This window comes from Pararge aegeria, chromosome 19 (assembly GCF_905163445.1).
Source record: "Pararge aegeria chromosome 19, ilParAegt1.1, whole genome shotgun sequence".
Classification (NCBI taxonomy): domain Eukaryota; kingdom Metazoa; phylum Arthropoda; class Insecta; order Lepidoptera; family Nymphalidae; genus Pararge; species Pararge aegeria.
This window is the reverse complement of record NC_053198.1, coordinates 5562360-5581250: the sequence shown is the minus strand read 5'-3', so window position 1 is coordinate 5581250 and position 18891 is coordinate 5562360.

Genomic DNA, 18891 nt, shown 5'->3' with positions numbered 1-18891 from the left:
TAGAAAAATAGTATGTGGGGTAGCTCTGCTAAGTACCAGCTCGAAGCTTAAGATTCGATGATTCGCGCTAGGAGAATTATAGATGAAAAATTGATAACACAGGCCAGATTACATAGCGTACAGCACCGACGCAATGTTGCACTTTATCGGTTTTTTACCGGATATCCTTCGGTGAGTGTGCTCAGGAACTTCACAATCTTGTTCCTCCTTCCCCGTTCTACCACAGAACAGCGTGACACAGTGAGCGATGGCATCCTTAAGTGGTAGATATTCCATCTACACGCACGAAACGTTTTTTTTCCACATTGTTGATACGTATCAACGCTCTCGCGGCAACTGTGTTTCCTGCCACGTATAATTTAAGTACCTTCAAGGCAAGAGTGAATAGGCTTTTTCTAGGCAAGCGGGCTCCAACCTCTTAATTGCTTTCTAACGGTCATGATTAACGTAAAAAACTGGTTTATCTTTAATAAAAAATATAAAAAAAACTCATTTATATTACTATATTTTAATACTACGTTTTTAACATAACATTTTAAATGATTATTTGATATTTGTTATTGAAGTTTACTAGATACGAGTATGTAAAAGGTATCTTTAGAGTATATTTTTACTTTACATCTAACGCGTTATACATTTAAAAGAGATTAAAACCCGTAAATTAAGTAAAGTAAGCTTTGGTCCACACGAACAGTTCTGCCATGATTGTCCAAACGCTAATTTAATGCAAATATCCACGTTAAACGTTGAACACTTCAAACCTAGTCACCTAGTGACCTGACAGTTTGAAAAAGCCTGTTTTTTTGATTGATCTAAAAAGCATGACATATTTTATCGTCCCCTAATCGTGCCTCACACTTATATAACACGCCTCCGAACAAGGTCGCGTGTCTAAATAGGCTTAATAATCGATATGAAAGATTAATTTATGGAGCATGTGGTTAGAAACTAATAACCGGTTATACGGCTTCGCGACGCAAATACGTATGAACAAAGCTTATTTAAATCTGTCAATTTTGTAGCTTAGTTAACCGCTAGGCTATCACCGCTACATAATGTTGAAAAAAAATTATATGCGATACACTCGGTCCCCCCCAAAATGACTTCAAAACCCTAACCAGTAAGGCATCATTGAGACGGCCGAGTGGCGCAGTGGGCAGCGACCCTGCTTTCTGAGGCCGGTTCGATTCCCACAACTGGAAATTTTTGTGTGATGAACATGAATGTTTTTCAGTTTCTGGGTGTTTATCTGTATATTGTAAGTATTTATGTGTATTATATTCATAAAAAAATATTCATCAGCTATCTTAGTACCCATAACACAAGCTACACTTACTTTGGGGCTAGATGGCGATGTGTGTATTGTCGTAGTATATTTATTTATTATTTTATATTTAATTATCATTCATACGATTTCTACACAAAGTCATTCTAGGGCACGAGAAATGAAATTTAGAAAAAAACAAAATGATTTATTCCTGGACTTATGCCTAATCTTAGCTGCTCCAATTCGGGTTAGCGGGCTTTATTGATGATTATCACACGATATTTAATTTTAGTTTGATTTTGATTTTGTTTTTTTTATATTTTAAACTAGCTGTTGCCTTCGTCTGCGTTTGATTTTGTTTTTTGATGTGGCATTAAATTTAGTTGTAGTTCTAAAAAAATTCAAGTATTCAGTATCGCTAAGCCTTAAATGAGGGGTTTGCTGCTGTCCGCTGAGGAGTTCTGTCCTCCATCTCAAACCACAGTTTGAGCAAAATTAAACAAATATTATAACCTGTACAAAAATAATTATTTAAATCGGTTATAATTTGTTGGAGTTATGGTGTTAAATCGTCAAACACTTCCATCCCCTTTCCCAAAGGAGATAGCTTAATGTCGGGATAAAAAGTATCCTATATTACTTCTAACACTTCCAAAAATATGTGTACAAAATATCATGAGGATCGTTTAAGTAGGTTTTGCGTGAAAGCGTAACAAACAAACTTACATTGACATTTATAATATTAGTAGGGATTTATTCATTTTTATTTTTATTTTTTATTGTAATTTTGACTTGATTATCCATTTTACTTTTAAGTTTTCTGTCATTTTATATATTTTGTTTCTATTCCTATGGGTGAAGCCTGAAATAAATGAATTTTAATTTTGATTAGTTCAATTGATAATTGCCCGGTCCAAGCTTAATGTGTGATATGAAAATTAAGCTTAATTTGCTATACTCCGCGAAAAGCAGGAGAATCTGTATTGTGTAAAATATAATTTCTTCAGTCCTTATACTGCTTAATGTGCTTTTAATCAAAATCCGATTGAAATCTATAAATAGGCATATATTTTATAAAATATAAATATTATAATAAAAGATAATAGGCTATTTAACTCTTCAACCCTCGGTACCCGAGGAAAACGAATTTACGCGGGCGGGCGATGCGACGCGGATGGTCAGCTATATTATAATATAGCTGACCATCCGCGTTCTGTATAATGTATACAGAATACCGTATGTAAGTTTATTGAAGAAAATTAAGATACTCATAAAGTAAAAAATAAGAATAAGAAGTCACGGACAGCAATAACCACGTATAAAAGAAAACGCCCGAAGCCATAAGTGACTAGACGTTCTAGCAAAAAAACCTAATTATAGTGTCGTTTGACAGGCGTTTCCTGTTCACTCATCTGCGTCTAATTGACAATAGCTGCGCAGAAAAAAGATTCGATTAACTGCATTACATGCTTGCTGACATCCTTCGGCCATGATATCCTAGTATCCTATGTGACAAAGTAACATCAACGTATTCGATTTTTCGACGTTGCAAACTAAAACGCGACCCAAAATTGGTGCGTGGTCACTCCGTGGGCTTTTCTATTTTAACTTTTTTTGTTCATAAATCAATATTTTTTTTAAAGAAACAAAGAAAGAAATAAATAAATATACTACGACAATACACACATCGCCATCTAGCCAAAAAGTAAGAGTAGCTTGTGTCATGGGTACTAAGATGACTGATGAATATTTTTATGAATAATATACATAAATAGGTACATAGAATATACATATAAACACACAGACACTGAAAAACATTCATGCTCATCACACAAACATTTTCCAGTAGTCGGAATTGAACCCACGGCCTTGGACTCAAAAAACAGGGTCGCTACCCACAGCGCCAGTCGGCCGTCAATAACCTAAAACCAGGAATCTCTACATATTATAAAGTTTTTTTTTACCTTACTTCGTGGACGAAACTTATTAATTTTTCCGTCAAGAAAATTTTCCTCAATCTCAATGGTAAACTACTTATTCAGAGATATGGTCAGGAATAACATATCTTATTTTTATTGTGAAGAACTTCATAGATGTAATATAGTGTTTATTAATACAGAAGCAGTGATAGCGCAGTGTGTGGGAGCTCGACTTCACTTTCGGGGGGCCGAGTTCGAATCCCACTACGCACCTCTAACTTTTCTAAGTTATGTGCGTTCTTTGTTTTTTTTTATCAATTCTACAATTCTGTCTTTTCAAAGTTTTGAATATTACGGACGCAGCCAGCGTTCTTGGCACCATTGTACGTTGTGTTGTAGTTAATTTAGTTACAAGTTCTGTTGGAACATCACTATTGTTACAGTAATTCTGTAACGTGGGTTAATAATTAAACTTTTGTTAACCATAAATTAATATTGGCCAGATATTTTACTAAATTGATTTGGATTTTTACAAATACGCCAATATATTTTATAATTACATTAATAAATAGTTTTCAAGAAACAATTTTAATTATATTTGATTAACAACCAATGCTCATAGCATTGAGTCGGTGAGTATTTTGATATAAATGCGACTGCTTTATCGATGCACTTCAGTTCTAAATGGACTCCAACGATGCAAAGATACCTCGCGGTGTCTTAGTCCTTATCACCATAAAAAAATATCTATATCTTATCTAATAGATAAGACTGCTTCTAAGCGATAAGGCCGCCTTTTGAATTCTACTCCAGTTTTTGTGTTTCTCTCTATTCGTCCTTTATTTGTGTGTAGTGGTGTACAAATAAAGAGTTTAAATATTTGATGGAAGTAGGAATTCCATTATATATTATGAAAAGAAATCTTTGGCAATGTACCCTCGGCCTCAGGCAATATTGCCTGAGGCCGAGGGTACATTGCCATCTGTTTAGTGTAGAGTACAAGGATTGAAGAATTTATAAATACACCATGCAGATTCTCCCGCTTTTCGCGGATTTTCATAATAAAGAGTTTAAATAAAAAATCTCGAGTGGTGGGCTAATTTACATCGCATACTTACCTACTAATTTAGAAACAATTGTATCCAAACTTTGGATTTAAGATTATGTTGCCACGGTTCTGCAATTACCTTACCTGACGAGTAGCCTCAAGGTTCGAGTGATTGAACAGCCTGGAACAAAAAACCCATTCCGTTGTCGATCTACCTGCCTTTCCTGTTCGCTCATCGGTGTCTAATCGGCGTTCGTTGTACGGAAAAAAATCAATACTACATCCTGTATTGAATGTACCAAAGGATTTTCCAATGTATAGGTATCACGCAGAAATACTTAAGCGTGCATCGCTGGAGACGTTCTTACCGCGAACAAATAATGAAACCGTCGAAACGTGAATAATCTGGAAAGATAAGTTGTAGGTTTTGAATTTTATATCATTTTATCCACATCCTCAGCTTAAATTTATCCCATAACTCTTACCAAAACAGCCGATTGGCGCAGTGGGCAGCAACCCTGGTTTCTGAGGTCAAGGCCGTGGGTTCGATTCCCACAACTGGTCAATGTTTGTGTACTGGACATCAAGGTCTCTATGTGTATGTTATAAGTATTTATGTGTATTATTCATAATATATATTATTCAGTTCGCTTAGTACCCATAAAACAAGCTACGCTTACTTTGGGACTACATGGCGATGTGTGTATTGTCTTTGTATATTTATTTATTTAAAACACTTTCGCCTATTGTAATTGACGATGATATATGTATATATATAAGATTTGATTGACATATAAACATATGTACAGAAACCTTATTACGGCTTACTATTTAAATTATGAATACATTTGTAATATAGTATTATTAACCTCTTTGGAAGCCTTATTAAGACTTAATATGCTTATTAATGTAACAGCTCGTTGGTCTATTGGTTAGCAAGCTCAACTACGGATAACAAGGTGGTGAGTTCGAATCCCGAGTAAGGCCAAAAATTGACAGGTATTGTGTGTTCTTTTACAGAATTCTCAGTACCAGCCCGGAGTTAGGGAATTTCCATTGCCGTGCCTCGTAGAGCACGTTAAACCTTGTCCTTGTTGCAATCACTAGCATGTGAAAATAGTCATTAAAGGATTGCTTCGAAGCAGGCTGCTCCAATTTCATAAAAAATTGTAAAATTTTAAAATTATGATGGAAAACATCAACTGCTGAGTTGTTGCCGGCTTCTTCTTCTTGGTGTAATTTGCCTTCCGAACCGGTGGTAGAGTCTTTACAAACAGACATACTGGACGTTCCAAAAGTTCTTGTATTAGGCCATAATATAATTTGACGACCTCCCTGGTTAGCGCTGTGAAAAAGCAGGGGCAATTTGGGAATTTACAATTTCCAAATTTTCTCCGGTCTTGTCTGGTGGCTTTGGCCGTGGCTAGTTACCACCCTACCGACAAAGACGTGCCGCTAAGCGATTTAGTGTTCCGGTGCGATTTTGCGTAGAGACTGATTAGGGATATGAGTACAATACTCCGTAATAGGTTAGCCCATTGCCATCATAGACTGTATAGTCACTTACAGTGGCGTGCATAGAGGGTATGCACAGGGTATGCAGATTATATAAAATGAACAAAATCTCTGATAAGATTTATAAAAAACTTAAGGTTAGGCATTGTAAGAGTCATAAAAAGCCTTCCCTACCCTATCTCGATTACGAGTTATTAAATACTCAAGTATTTAATAACTCGTAATCGAGATTTTCTAAATTTTATGTCATCTGCAAAAAAACAGGCATAATAAAATAAAACGATTATGCATTTTAAACGTTTTTTAAAAACCCACCAACCTGCAAAAAAATAGCGTCGTGGGTAGTAAGTAAAAGGAGGATATCTCTTTGGAGGCTACTCCAAAGAGATATGAGGCATGCGTAAAATTTTTATATTGAGTTTCGAATCTTAGTATTTTGTATGCGAAGCAATGCTAGCAATACATACCAATAAAACACGTACGGTATGTTTAAAATGATTTTGGACTACCTAAGATTGTATTTTACTTAACACGCATGCAATAGCTTGTAGTAGAATGGCTACTGCGAATATTATTGAACTTTTAATACACGTGCGCTGACCAGTGACCGAAACCTTCACTAACAGTTATTTATCGTGACACCATTTTGCATAACGTGAAATACCTATTGATCAATATTGACAGCTCATTTGGAGCATGGTTTAATGAACTGGGCTTTATATAACGGAGATTATAATCTTAGCGTTAGTACTCTTTCTATTTTATTTTTGAATTTACTAATGGAGGTCTAGTTTAAGGACACTGCAATATATGAAAATCTTTCTTCGTATATATTTATTTACTTACTTCTCTTGCACAACTTTGATTGTGGATTTATTGAAAAAACTACCACTCCGTATAAAAATCACACTCCTGTTGCTAAAAGAACAAACCAAGATACCGAATATTAGTATCTAAGTTTTTACTACAAGTTGAAGAAACAAAAGAAGAATAGAAAAACTAATACAGTAACAGAATATAAAAGGCGGCCTTATCGTTTGGTTGCGATCTCTGCCAAGCATCCTTAGGATTATGAAAACTCGCGGAAAACAGACTGCAGGCGATGCATAATTTAAAAAATACATTGCACCAATAATTCAGTAATTTTATAACGTGGGTAAATAATTAAACTTTTGATAACTATAAATTTATATTGGCCAGATATTTTATTAATTGATAACGGTTTTTACAAATATTCTCATAATTATTATTTAATTAATAAATAGTTTCTAAAATTACAATTATATTTGATTAACAACGAATGTTCAAGACATTGAGTTGATGGGTATTTTGATATAAATACAGGTGAATTTTCGATAAACTTGGACTCGAACGATGCAAAGATACCTCCCGGTGTCTTAGTCGTTTATCACTAGCGGTGCCTCGCGACTTTGTCCGCGTATAATAATATATTTGTACCCTAAAAGATAGACATATGCTGTCACGAATTTTTTTTAGAACCTTTAAAGGAGAACAACTATGTCATACATGATTTTATCGAAACTTAAACCGTTTACGCGCGCAGTGGAAGCTCTTAAAATATTGACATGACAGTGTTTTTTAACAGCTTGTTAATTATAAAAAAATATTTGTGACTTTTTTTTACTTATGAGTAATTGAAAATTGCCTCATTGTTTAAGTGGTTAACATGTTCGAATACGGAACACGAGGTCCTTGGTTCGATTCGCGGGTAGGGCGAACTTGTTTAGTATTGGGTATTTCTGGAAATTCTCAGTATTTACCAGCCTGAAGTTATAAATTTGGCGGTGTCAAATCATGTGCCTTGGAGAACTCGCTAAGCCGCTGGCTCCAGTCATGTTATGTAAAACTTTTGTTCTACGATTTTTTTTTTAATGGCATCCACTTTCTCAAGCGCCAGCATAAATGTATAAATGTGTGCGTGTGTGAATTTGTTAGGGTTGACTAGTAGTAGCACCAAATGTAGTTTGTATTAATACCGTAGGTTTTAGTAGCGGGAAAGCTGCGCAAAAAAATCTAATAGTATACGTTTAATACGACAAATACGTATTCTGATTATATAAATATACAAGTTTTACCGTGTGCACCGAGAGACTGTGGGTAATTTTAAGGTGGTGCTTGAAGAATGTTATTCTGTATGAACTCTTCATAATCGTTTATTAAATTCCTACATAAATAAACAATTTATGAAATAGAATTAGAATTTTTCCCAGACAGTTTTCAGGTTTTCTGAATTGCAGGTTAACTTACCAGGTATAATGATACCGTATGCAATATTTATTTTATTCTTCGCATATTATGATTCACACTGCGATTAACTAATCCTATGAAGTTACAATTTTAAGCACGTTCTTTAAAAGTCCCACCAGCTCTTTAGCTATTTCTATATACTCCTGTGTTATACAAAAGTACTCTACAAGTATTAAGTATTGTTGCTATTTATTTGGTGATATTCTTGTGCGTTCAAACAATAAACTCACGTTATGAAAATCGATGAAGAAACCGAAGATGGTAGGATTACATAAAGCCAGGTTTTGACTGCTATCAAATAAAATTAACTAAGGACTATTGAAGTTGAATTTTAGATTACTTTGGGATACGGTTATTTTGTAAAATATATTATTGAGTAATAAAATAACTGTGTGTATCACACAATATAAGGTGTAAAATGTAAAAATAAAGAGAGAAGTGAGAAAATAAATTTGTGCGATGAGCAAACTCTCAAAAATACGCTGTAAAATTCCTTAAAACATTATAAAACAACACAAAGCTAAATTGCCTCGGTCATATTATAATTTACCTAAGCTTAAAATTATATGAACATCGAGGTCATCTTTGTCGTAAAAAGTTTGCACAGGGAAATCCGAAGGCAAACAGGTCTGTCCTGTTTACTCTACAATTCAAATGCCTTTCGAGATGGTCTGTAATCCTGAGATTTTTCTTTTATTTAAATCAATTTGTGAAGCATTTACCAATCCTACAGCTTTAATTTCACTTACCAATTCAGAATTCAAATTCATTTCAAGGTAGAGTCACTACAAACAGACTGACTTGACGTTTCAAAACTATAACTAGGCCTCAGTTATACTTTTAAAACGTCAAGTCAGTCTGTTTGTAGTGACTCTACCGCCGGTTCGGAAGGTAGATTTCACTGAGAAGAGCCGGCAAGAAACTCAGCAGATTGCTCTTTTTATAGTTTAACAATCTGTAGAATTTTTTCTACAAATAAACACGTCAATTTAAGTACAACTATAGTATAGTGATCTACCCCGATGTGGAGTGATTAATAATACAATTCCGTAGTACATAAATTAAATATTCCCCCGTTGCGTAGAACTGTTCTTGGTGCCCATTCCCCTGTTCCAAGATTATGTAAGACCCTAAACCACATTAGCACTGAAGTTGATATTTACTCTGACTCGTTGTATAAGTTCAGAGATAAGATATTTTTATCATGGACCAATTGACCCTTATTTACTGTACCTTGTTTTATTTTTTAGTGTGAGAGAAATGTTGTTATTATATTCTCATTCACGATACCTTTTGTTTTCATGTTATGGTGTTATTGTATATTTTCTTATGCTGTGTTTACTTTTAAGAAAACATTACACTTAAATAGAATAGTTAAATTTTAAAAACGGTTGTATTAGTGTAAGTGTTTGTAAGTAAACCTAATAAATAAAATAAAATAAAATATACCTCGTATAGTTTAGGAAGCGTTTTCAATGCAACCGCACAATAATATAATTATTACGACTTCACGTAACAAATTTTGAATTTAATTGCTTTCCTCTGCCATATTAAACATGCTTACTACATACCTAACCTTACCTTCGAATTGCTCTATCTACTGATAAAACCGTATAAAAATACGTTGCGTAGTTTAGTCAAAGATAACAAGATTTATTTAACTTAAGTTTTATGTTAAATCTTGCAAGTAACTATATGTATATAGTAAATTAAAAGTTATTCGCAAGATTTAACTTACTTGACTTTATCAGAATAATTTACTATTAACCACACTAACATTCCGATACCATTTTCGCCAATAAATGAAAATGGCGATACGTCATGTTAGGGATGTTAAAGTTCCCAGTTCTATGTTTGAAGCTCCCATGTGACTTGAAACTTAGACTTATCTATGTTCTTGTACTCGAATGGTTATACCTAAATGTTAACCTATGTCTACTTATTTTAACATCATCATCACATCAAACGGTCATCTACAGAGCACGGGTCCCCCCCCCCCAATGAGAAGGGGTTAAAGCCGTAGTCCACAACGCTGGCCTAATGCGGATTGGTGGACTTCACACACCTTTGAGAACATGTTAAACTCTCAGGCATCCAGGTTTCCTCGCGATGTCTTCCTTACAGTTGAAGCAAGTGATATTTTAATTACTTGAAACGCACATAGCTCAGAAAAAATAGAGGTGCTGGGATTTGAACTTGACCCCCCTAAAGGGAAGACGAGCTCCTGCTCAATGCGCTATATCATATATTAACATACATTGGTTGAAATACAAGTAATTATTCCGCATTGCAATAATGAATACAGTTATACATAAAAAAAATATCCTTGGCCAGAATTATTCGACTATCCAATGAGGCAATGATGCCGGCATGCAGTTTCCCTCTTAGCGGTGGTTTCGAAGATGTTTTACATTATTTATTTTTATTTTGGTACTTACTTAGGTTATTTTAGCTTATTTTTGTTAATAAACATCCCTATCTCTATCCCTGTCCCTATCCCTTTACTTCTTACTTACTCACTTACTTTACTTAATATTATAAATGTGAATGTAAGTTTGTTTGTTACGCTTTCACGCAAACACTACTTAACCGATCCTCATGAAACTTTGTACACATATTCTTGGAAGTGTTAGAAGTAATATAGGATTTTTATCGCGACATTAAGCTCGGTTCCTTTGGGAGAGGGGATGAAAGTGTTTGACGATTTTACACGATAACTATAAAACAACTATAAACTATAACCAATTTAAATAATTATTTTTGTACTATAGAGGTTGTAACATGTGTTTAAATTTGCCCAAACTTTGTGTAGATCTGATGAATGTGGTTGGAGATAGAGGACAGAACTCCTCAGCGGACAGCAGCAAGCCTTAAATGAGGAGAATAATACTTTTTTTAGAACTACAACTAAATTGAATGCCACATCAAAACTCAAAATCAAACGCAGACGAAGTCGCAGGCAATAGCTAGTATGGAAATTTATTATAAATAAACTATTCTGGCCGTTAGTAATAAAAATTACAAAAAAAAATTCCGGCTAAGTTTGTTGTGGGCTCTTCTTAGACAGGGCGCGTTCGGAACCCTGTTAGCTTTAGTTTTAACTAACGAATGTAATTATCAACATCAATTAATTAATGGTAACCATAAATTGGTTATCATAATCGAAGCCCAGTTGGGTGTATTACTTATAATTGTATAGTTTCGGCGGCCAACTTTAATTTTGACATTGTTAAATGGTTTCGAGAGCAAATGCTCAAGTTACATTATAAATACTCAAATCGATATAGGTGTGCCTATAATATTTGAAAAGTTCCCTCGATTTTTCCGTGATCCTTTTAATAGATCTTCACCAAATTAAAATGGGACCAAATTCTAAGTCAAAGTCAAAAATTTCTTTATTCAAATAGTCCTGGTCTAAGAAGAAGCCCACAGCAAACTTAGCCGGTTGTTTTTTTTGTTATCACCATCTCACATTGTCATTTAAAACTATTTAAGAATCATAAAATCGGTGTATTATAAAAAAAAGACGTGTGTGTACTCGCATCTTAAAAATTACACTCATAATTTTGCCCTAACGCGCTAAAAGAAGTATAACTTCAAAAATATACAGAACCTCCTCCCTTGTTAAGTCTATTTAATTTTTTGTTTTTTATTAAGATTTATGCCTCTCTCGGAATGGCTGGTTTTTAATGTCTTTTTTGTCACTGAACGAAAAATGTTAGTGTTGGGAAAATTTGTAATTCAAGATGGTAGCTCTAATTAGATATGATTTACGTGAAATAAAGTGTGTCTTGAAATTCAGACTTATTTATGCCTTGAACGCACGTGGCTATAGTGGTTAACCTGCTTAGGTTTAACATGCATTGCAAATCTGAAAGCCTCGCTGACGCAGCGGCGAGCGCTCTGGTTTTAAATGGGAGGTCACGCGTTCAATCTCGGAATCGATTAAGAGTTTGGGTTCAGCCATTCCCCTAACCGGTTAGCCCGTTACCATCTTAAAATGCGTCATTATTACGCCAGCAATTCGCACTGGGCCAGCGTGGTGGACGACGGCCCTCCTTCTCATTATGGGGGGGAGACATGCCCTGTAGTGGACTGGTAACGGGTTGACTAAGTTATACGTTATGAACTATCAACAGGCCTTTTACGATATGTATATATTGTTTTTTAGTAAGATTAACTACGCTCTCTTAAAATGGTTGGTTTTTAATGAAACGTAAAGTCAAGAACGATTTTCCTGATTTGTCTTTGTCAATCTTTAAGTGGACCAACCTTAACCTACATTGTTTTGTAATCAATGGTAACCATCTTATGGGTATTCGAAAGGTCAAGATGGCGGGAAATTGTAGGTCAAAAAAGTCACGTTTCTGAATATTTTTGAACATACCTATGGCTTAGTGCAAAAATATCGTGACCTTTTGGTTGTTACAATGGCATTGTAAATAGAAATGTGCTGTTCGTAGGCGTAACATAAAGTGTTGCTGATTGCATGATAGCCAAAAGTTAAGATTTAGTTCTAGCAGATATAAATCAAATAAAGCAGTTCTCATAAAAACGAGTGTGCTTTAGACCACACGGCTGAATTGAAACTTCTTAAGCTCCATCTATATATATATATATTAATGAATCGATGATTTTATTCAAAAGAAACATCAAAAGATTTGATTTTGAGATTTATAAAACCTTTTTTAGAATACACTTGAAACTGAAGACAAATCTTTCAATGTTTCTTTTGAATAAAATCATCGATTATTTTCATACATTGCCATATGGTCCTTTAATTTGTTGTTTGAGGTAACTTTGTCTTTTTTTCTATTAAGAAAATTTTTGCTGAACCGTGTAAAGATGACAACCATTTAGTCAATAATATGCCCAAGCTGGCACGAATTACGCGATAAGCCGCCTTTTGTATTTTACTTCTTTCTTCATTTTACTGCTTTTAACCCCCAACCCGAGGTATTAATGACGGGTGTTATGTTGGACGTGTCTGTGTGCATGTGTGTTTGGTTGTCTGTGGATGCGTCAGTGGCATCGTAGTGCGAGCAGATAAACCAAAGTTAGATAAGTTAGTCAGGAGCGTGCTTAGTATTAGTGTTCTCAGGTACAAGAGGGCCGCGCCACTACAAAAGGCGGTTTACATATTACCTAGTCCAAGATGGCCGCTACCACAATATGGCGAATTAAATTTTTAATTCACAACCCAACTCCTATAGGGTATTAAAAGAAAGAGCTAGTATAAAAATATACAAAATATTGAAAGACGGGGATTTTTTTTAAATTCTTGTATATATTCTTTATATACTGTGATAAAGAGTGATAATAAATACATAGATTATTAATAGTCTAAGGTCTTTTACCTCATTTAGGAGCACTCAGCACCTTAACTGCTGCGTCATAATATTAAACATGGCGGTAATAAAAGGACACCTTACCTGGCATTTTGAATTATGTCTCAAGACAATAACTGTCCTCAGCTAATATTATATCAGTAAGATTATATTTGAAAGCCATCCTTGCTGCGAGCACTTCTGCTTTGTATTTTGCAGGGTCCATTAGCACTGCAAAATACTACTATCACGTTACTCAGTAGGTATAATATGTACTCTGTATCTCGCTAGGTACTTTTACGCGCGTCTCTTCATAAAAACCTAATCGGATGATCGCTCTTTACGTACATTTATTTATTTAATTTAATTGTTCTTAACATTAGTTTTTATTGCTTGCCCAAAATTCTTCAGTGTCTGAAGACCAAATCGAACAGTTCGCGTTGTCAGTGATGGTTTATAGCTCTGAAACGTGGTCGCTAACTACGGGTCTCTCTCTTAAATAAATTAATAATAATAATACATAAATAAACAAATAAAAATACTTAATTAAAAGTTAAAAAGATACAAAAGGTCTCCGACCACAACATCGGAGGAAATCAGCGCTCCAGGAAGATGGAGTTATAAAAAAATAAAAAAAAATTACGGGTCTCATAACACGGCTCAGGATCACTCAGCGGGCGATAGAACAAGCTATGCTTGGAGTATCTCTACATGATCAAATCAGCAATAAGGAGATCGGTAGAAGACCCAGAGTTACCGACATAGCCCAAAAAGTCTCGAAGCTAAATTTGCTAGTGTGGGCGCCCCGCTTAGCTCAGAGAACTGATGGGCGTCGGGGTCCCAAGGACCTCGCCGGTAAACGCAGCGTTGGTAGACCCCCGACGAGGTAGTCGCTGGGCTCAAGCGGCACAAGGCCGTGGTATTTAGAACTCCGTACAAAATACCTGTGGACAGCAGTGGACGTTCATTGGTTGACATGATGATGATGACGCCGAATGTACCTTCAACCGAATACGAATGTTCGGCCGAATATTAGGTCCAAAATATACCGAACCGAATTATTCGGCCGAATCAAAATTAACCACTATTAAAAACTTTATTTAAATTGATTGTCAAAATAAATCTTTTTTATTTTGTCAATAAATAATTGGTACAAAAAGTAGTGTTCCTTTCATTTAGAAAAAACTATGTACTTACAACTTTCGGAACAAGCCACACTTATTTAGTAATTGGTTAACCTTACTGTTTAATAAAATGTTATTTTTTAAATATTGACAGTAATTTAAATATTCGGTAGTTATTCGGCAATTCAACCGAATATTCGACCGAATACGAACATGAAAAATATGCCAAATGTACTAAATACGAATATTCCGCCAACATTCGGCGCATCTCTGATGATGGTGAATTCATCACATAGATTTACTAACAGATTTGTAAATTACCAAATGTTGACTGTAAACAAACTAGCTAACTTGAAGTAAAAGGCTAACATGTAGTGGAATAAAAAAAAGTTAAAGTAAATAAAATTCGCAAGTTCCAACCGGGAAAACATAAACGATAGGTAACGTATAGCTTCTAAGCATTTATGACATTGATATGACCCATCTCAAAATATCACCATGTATCATATAAAAGGTGACATTTTGAGATGGGTCAGCTGGATAGCTACGAACTTTTAATTTTGAGAAATTAATTTTTCTTTTCCTAAATATTAATTGTTGAATGGGTTTAGATTTTTTAAAGAACATTTTCATCGTATTAAGGTGCCGCAAATATCATAGTAGACGGCCGATTGGCGCAGTGGGCAGCGACCCTGCTTTCTGAGTCCAAGGCCGTGGGTTCAATTCCCACAACTGGAAAATGATTGTGTGAAGAACATGAATGTTGTTCAGTGTCTGGGTGTTGATATGTATATTATAAGTATTTATGTATATTATTCATAAAAATATTCATCAGTTATCTTAGTACCCATTACACAAGCTACGCTTACTTTGGGACTAGATGGCGGTGTGTGTATTGTCGTAGTATATTTATATTTATTTATTTATAGTAAATACATGAGAGTTATATAAAACTAGGTATTTACATACAACCAATGACGTAAATATGTACGTTATTTTACAGAGGTGTGCACTTTAGTAGTTTGTTAAGGTAAACATGAGCGAATCTGCAGTTGTATATCAGATGAAATGTTGTAGTTTGAAACTTATAAATTAGGTTGTTATAACTTCTAAGTTGTACAGTATTCAATTGAGTTACTCGCATATTTGTTTGACTTTCACACAACTTTATCGGTCTTATTTGTAACTCATTTCAATGTGAAGTTTCAAGAGATGAAAAAGTTAAATTGTGTTATATAATTTAATATCTATTAAATACTAACCGTAGAGGATAGGATCTCGACTTCACTTTCTGGGGGCAGAGTTCGAAACCTAGAAAATATCACCTGCTTCGACGGTGAAGGAAATCATCGTGAGGAAACCTGCTTGCCTAAGAGTTGTACATAATGTTCTCAAAGTTTTGTGCAGTCCACCAATCCGCACTGGGCTGAATGGACTACGGCCTTAAAACCTTCTCATTGTGGGAGGAGACCCACGCCCTGTAGAGGTGATTTGCAACTAATATTTGATTGAGAGCAGTGATACAAGTAGGTAAAGTTTGCAAGATCGTTTGCAACAGGGTTAAAATATAATTTTTAATTTAAAAAAAGATCTAATATCACACTGACACGTTTATTAAAGAGATCTAGAACTTGTGTAACTAATTTTTATGTAGGAATTTAATATATTTTGTACTACCATATAACATTACCAGACACCCGAACGTTTTTTCATCACGCGTTGACAACTATAAGGTTTTTGATTATTCGTTACATGAAAACTTTGCACAGCTATTTTTCTGAAAGTGTTTATTTCAAGAAAAGTCATTGAAACTTTTTCATTACTATAAATACTTGAATAGCCCTCCGTCACGTTAACTGTAAAAAAAAAATATTTATACTCTGTTTTATAAATTTGAAATGCATATAAAAATTTTCGGAACCGACAGGATTTGAACCTGTGAATGTCGGGCAATCGCGGCCTGAGCGCTTTCACCAATTAAGCTACGGGTCTCGATACCGAAATTAGTATATGCCTTTCACATCAGTCTTATAGCGACTGTATCGTCATCTAGTAGGAAACGTTGCAGTTTCGATCTACTTTTTCAAAGGTCCATATTAAAATGAGACACGTTTGAAACAAGAGATGACACATTGCTTTTTTTTTATACTCTTTATTTATACTCTTTGTTTGCACAATACAAGTTATAAAAATGGAATTCTCAAGAAGAAATGTATAAGAGCACAAATCGATAGCTGTGAACTCCCGCTTCAGTTTAAGAAAGCAACTTAAAATATCCCACTCAATATCAATTATAATTATAGCTCCGCGACACCTATATTTATAAAACAAAATCGTGTTAGTTACACCATTTATAACTTGAGAATGGATGGATCGATTTTTATTTATTATTTAGTCCGGAGTAGGATAATAAATATTAAAATTCAATATTTTGTTTAATTTAAAATCAAAACAATTATCTAGCCGTTCATTAGTAACAAAACACAACTCAAAGCGCACGTCATGTTGTCTATAACTAATCGTAAAACTGTTGTGACCTATAGAGAGGTGCATTCGGAGTAAGATGAGTTTTACGTATTGTACTTTATAAAGACATTGAGACGTAAAATATATTAAGACGAAATGAAATTCGCGGGGACAGCTAGTTACTCAAATAATAGAAAACTTAGAGGTTTTGTTTTCTTCCTTCAAACGTTAGCCGCCGCACATCAAAACTAACTAAGTATTCAGACCAGTGTGTAGTGTTCATAGCTCGTTTTAGCTGTATAAGACTCATGTTTAATTTTACAGCCCCTCAAATAAACGTCAGGTTTTATAGCAGGCGTACTCTATACTCAAATAAGGCTTTAACGACAGGTTATTGCATACAATTTTACCCTCATGAATATTCTATTTGTATCCTAGATATCTCACTAATATGGCATTTAAGTTTAGTGATCATAAACTTGTAAAATTATCTACATTCCTACGAGGCAGTCGTAGCCTCGTTATTTCTAGTGCCATATTGGACAGAAGCAGGCGTTACTTTGCGGAAATACATGATATATTATGAAAATAAGCTTAATTTGCTATACTTCGCGAAAAGCACGAGAATCTGCATAATGTAATTTATAATTTCTTCAATCCACACCAAATCTATGTAAGCCCCTCCCACCTCATTAGTGCCTCTTAATATATTCAGTTAACAATAATTTTCCACTTAACAATTATTCATTGTAAAGTCAACATTTCCTGAGGATGCTCCGGTTTCGGGGCGAAACGTGCGTAGATCTGTCCGGTGTGGAGTATAAGGATTGAAGAAATAATAAATTAGAACATACAGATTCTCCTGCTTTTCGCGGAGTAGGTATAGCAAATTAAGCGTGTTTATCATAATATTTCTAGTGCCTGTCTTGTTTATTTAACGACTGCCTCATTTGTGTAATCACTGCCACGTTGGTTTAGTGACTGTGTTTTTAGTCTAGTGACTGCTTCGCTAGTTTAGTGACTGCCTCGCTAATCTAGTGAATTTTTCGTCGGTCTATAAACTGTCTCTTACTCAAAAACTTAAGGCCTACCCTGTGAGAGTTATAAAAAGCCATAAGGAAATAAATAAATACACTATGACAATACAGAAATCGCCTTCTAGCCCTAAATTTATGTACCTATTATGGGTATAAGATGACGGATGAACATTTTTATGAATAATTTAGATAAACACTTATAATATAGATATTAACACCCAGACCAAAAGCATTTATGTTCATCTCACAAACATTTACTAGTTGTGGGAATTAGACTCAGAAAGTAGGGTCGCTGCCCACTGCGCCAATGAAATGGTACAGAACTGAAATCATTTAATAATCATAGGTGTCCCTATTGGTGTGACGGCCAACTGGCGCAGTGGGCAGCGACCCTTCTTTCTGAGCCCTAGACCGATTCCCGCAACTGGATAATTGATGTTTGCGTGATAAACATGATAGTTTTTCAGTGTCTGGATGTTTATCTGTATATTATTAGTATTTATGTGTATTATATTCATAAAAAGATTCAACAGCTATCTTAGTACCCATAACACAAGCTACGCTTACTTTGGGGCTAGATGGCGATGTGTGTATTATCGTAGTATATTTATATTTTAAGTATATTTATGATATTTGAAGAGTTTCCTCGATTTCCCAAGGATCCTTCAGACCGGAACACAGCATTGCAACAATGCTGCTTGGCGGCAGAAATAAGCATGGCGTCGCAAATAATTTATATTATTATTGCCATGAAGTTTTTACTTCAAAACGTATTTTATATGTCCCACAACTCTTCAGCTTTATAATACTCCTTTTTTATACATACAAAGCTATTGTACCGTATTAAATGAAAAAATCAAAAAATTATCGTTAAATTGCAATCAAAAGTCAAACACAAAAAAGTTGAGGTACCTACCTTA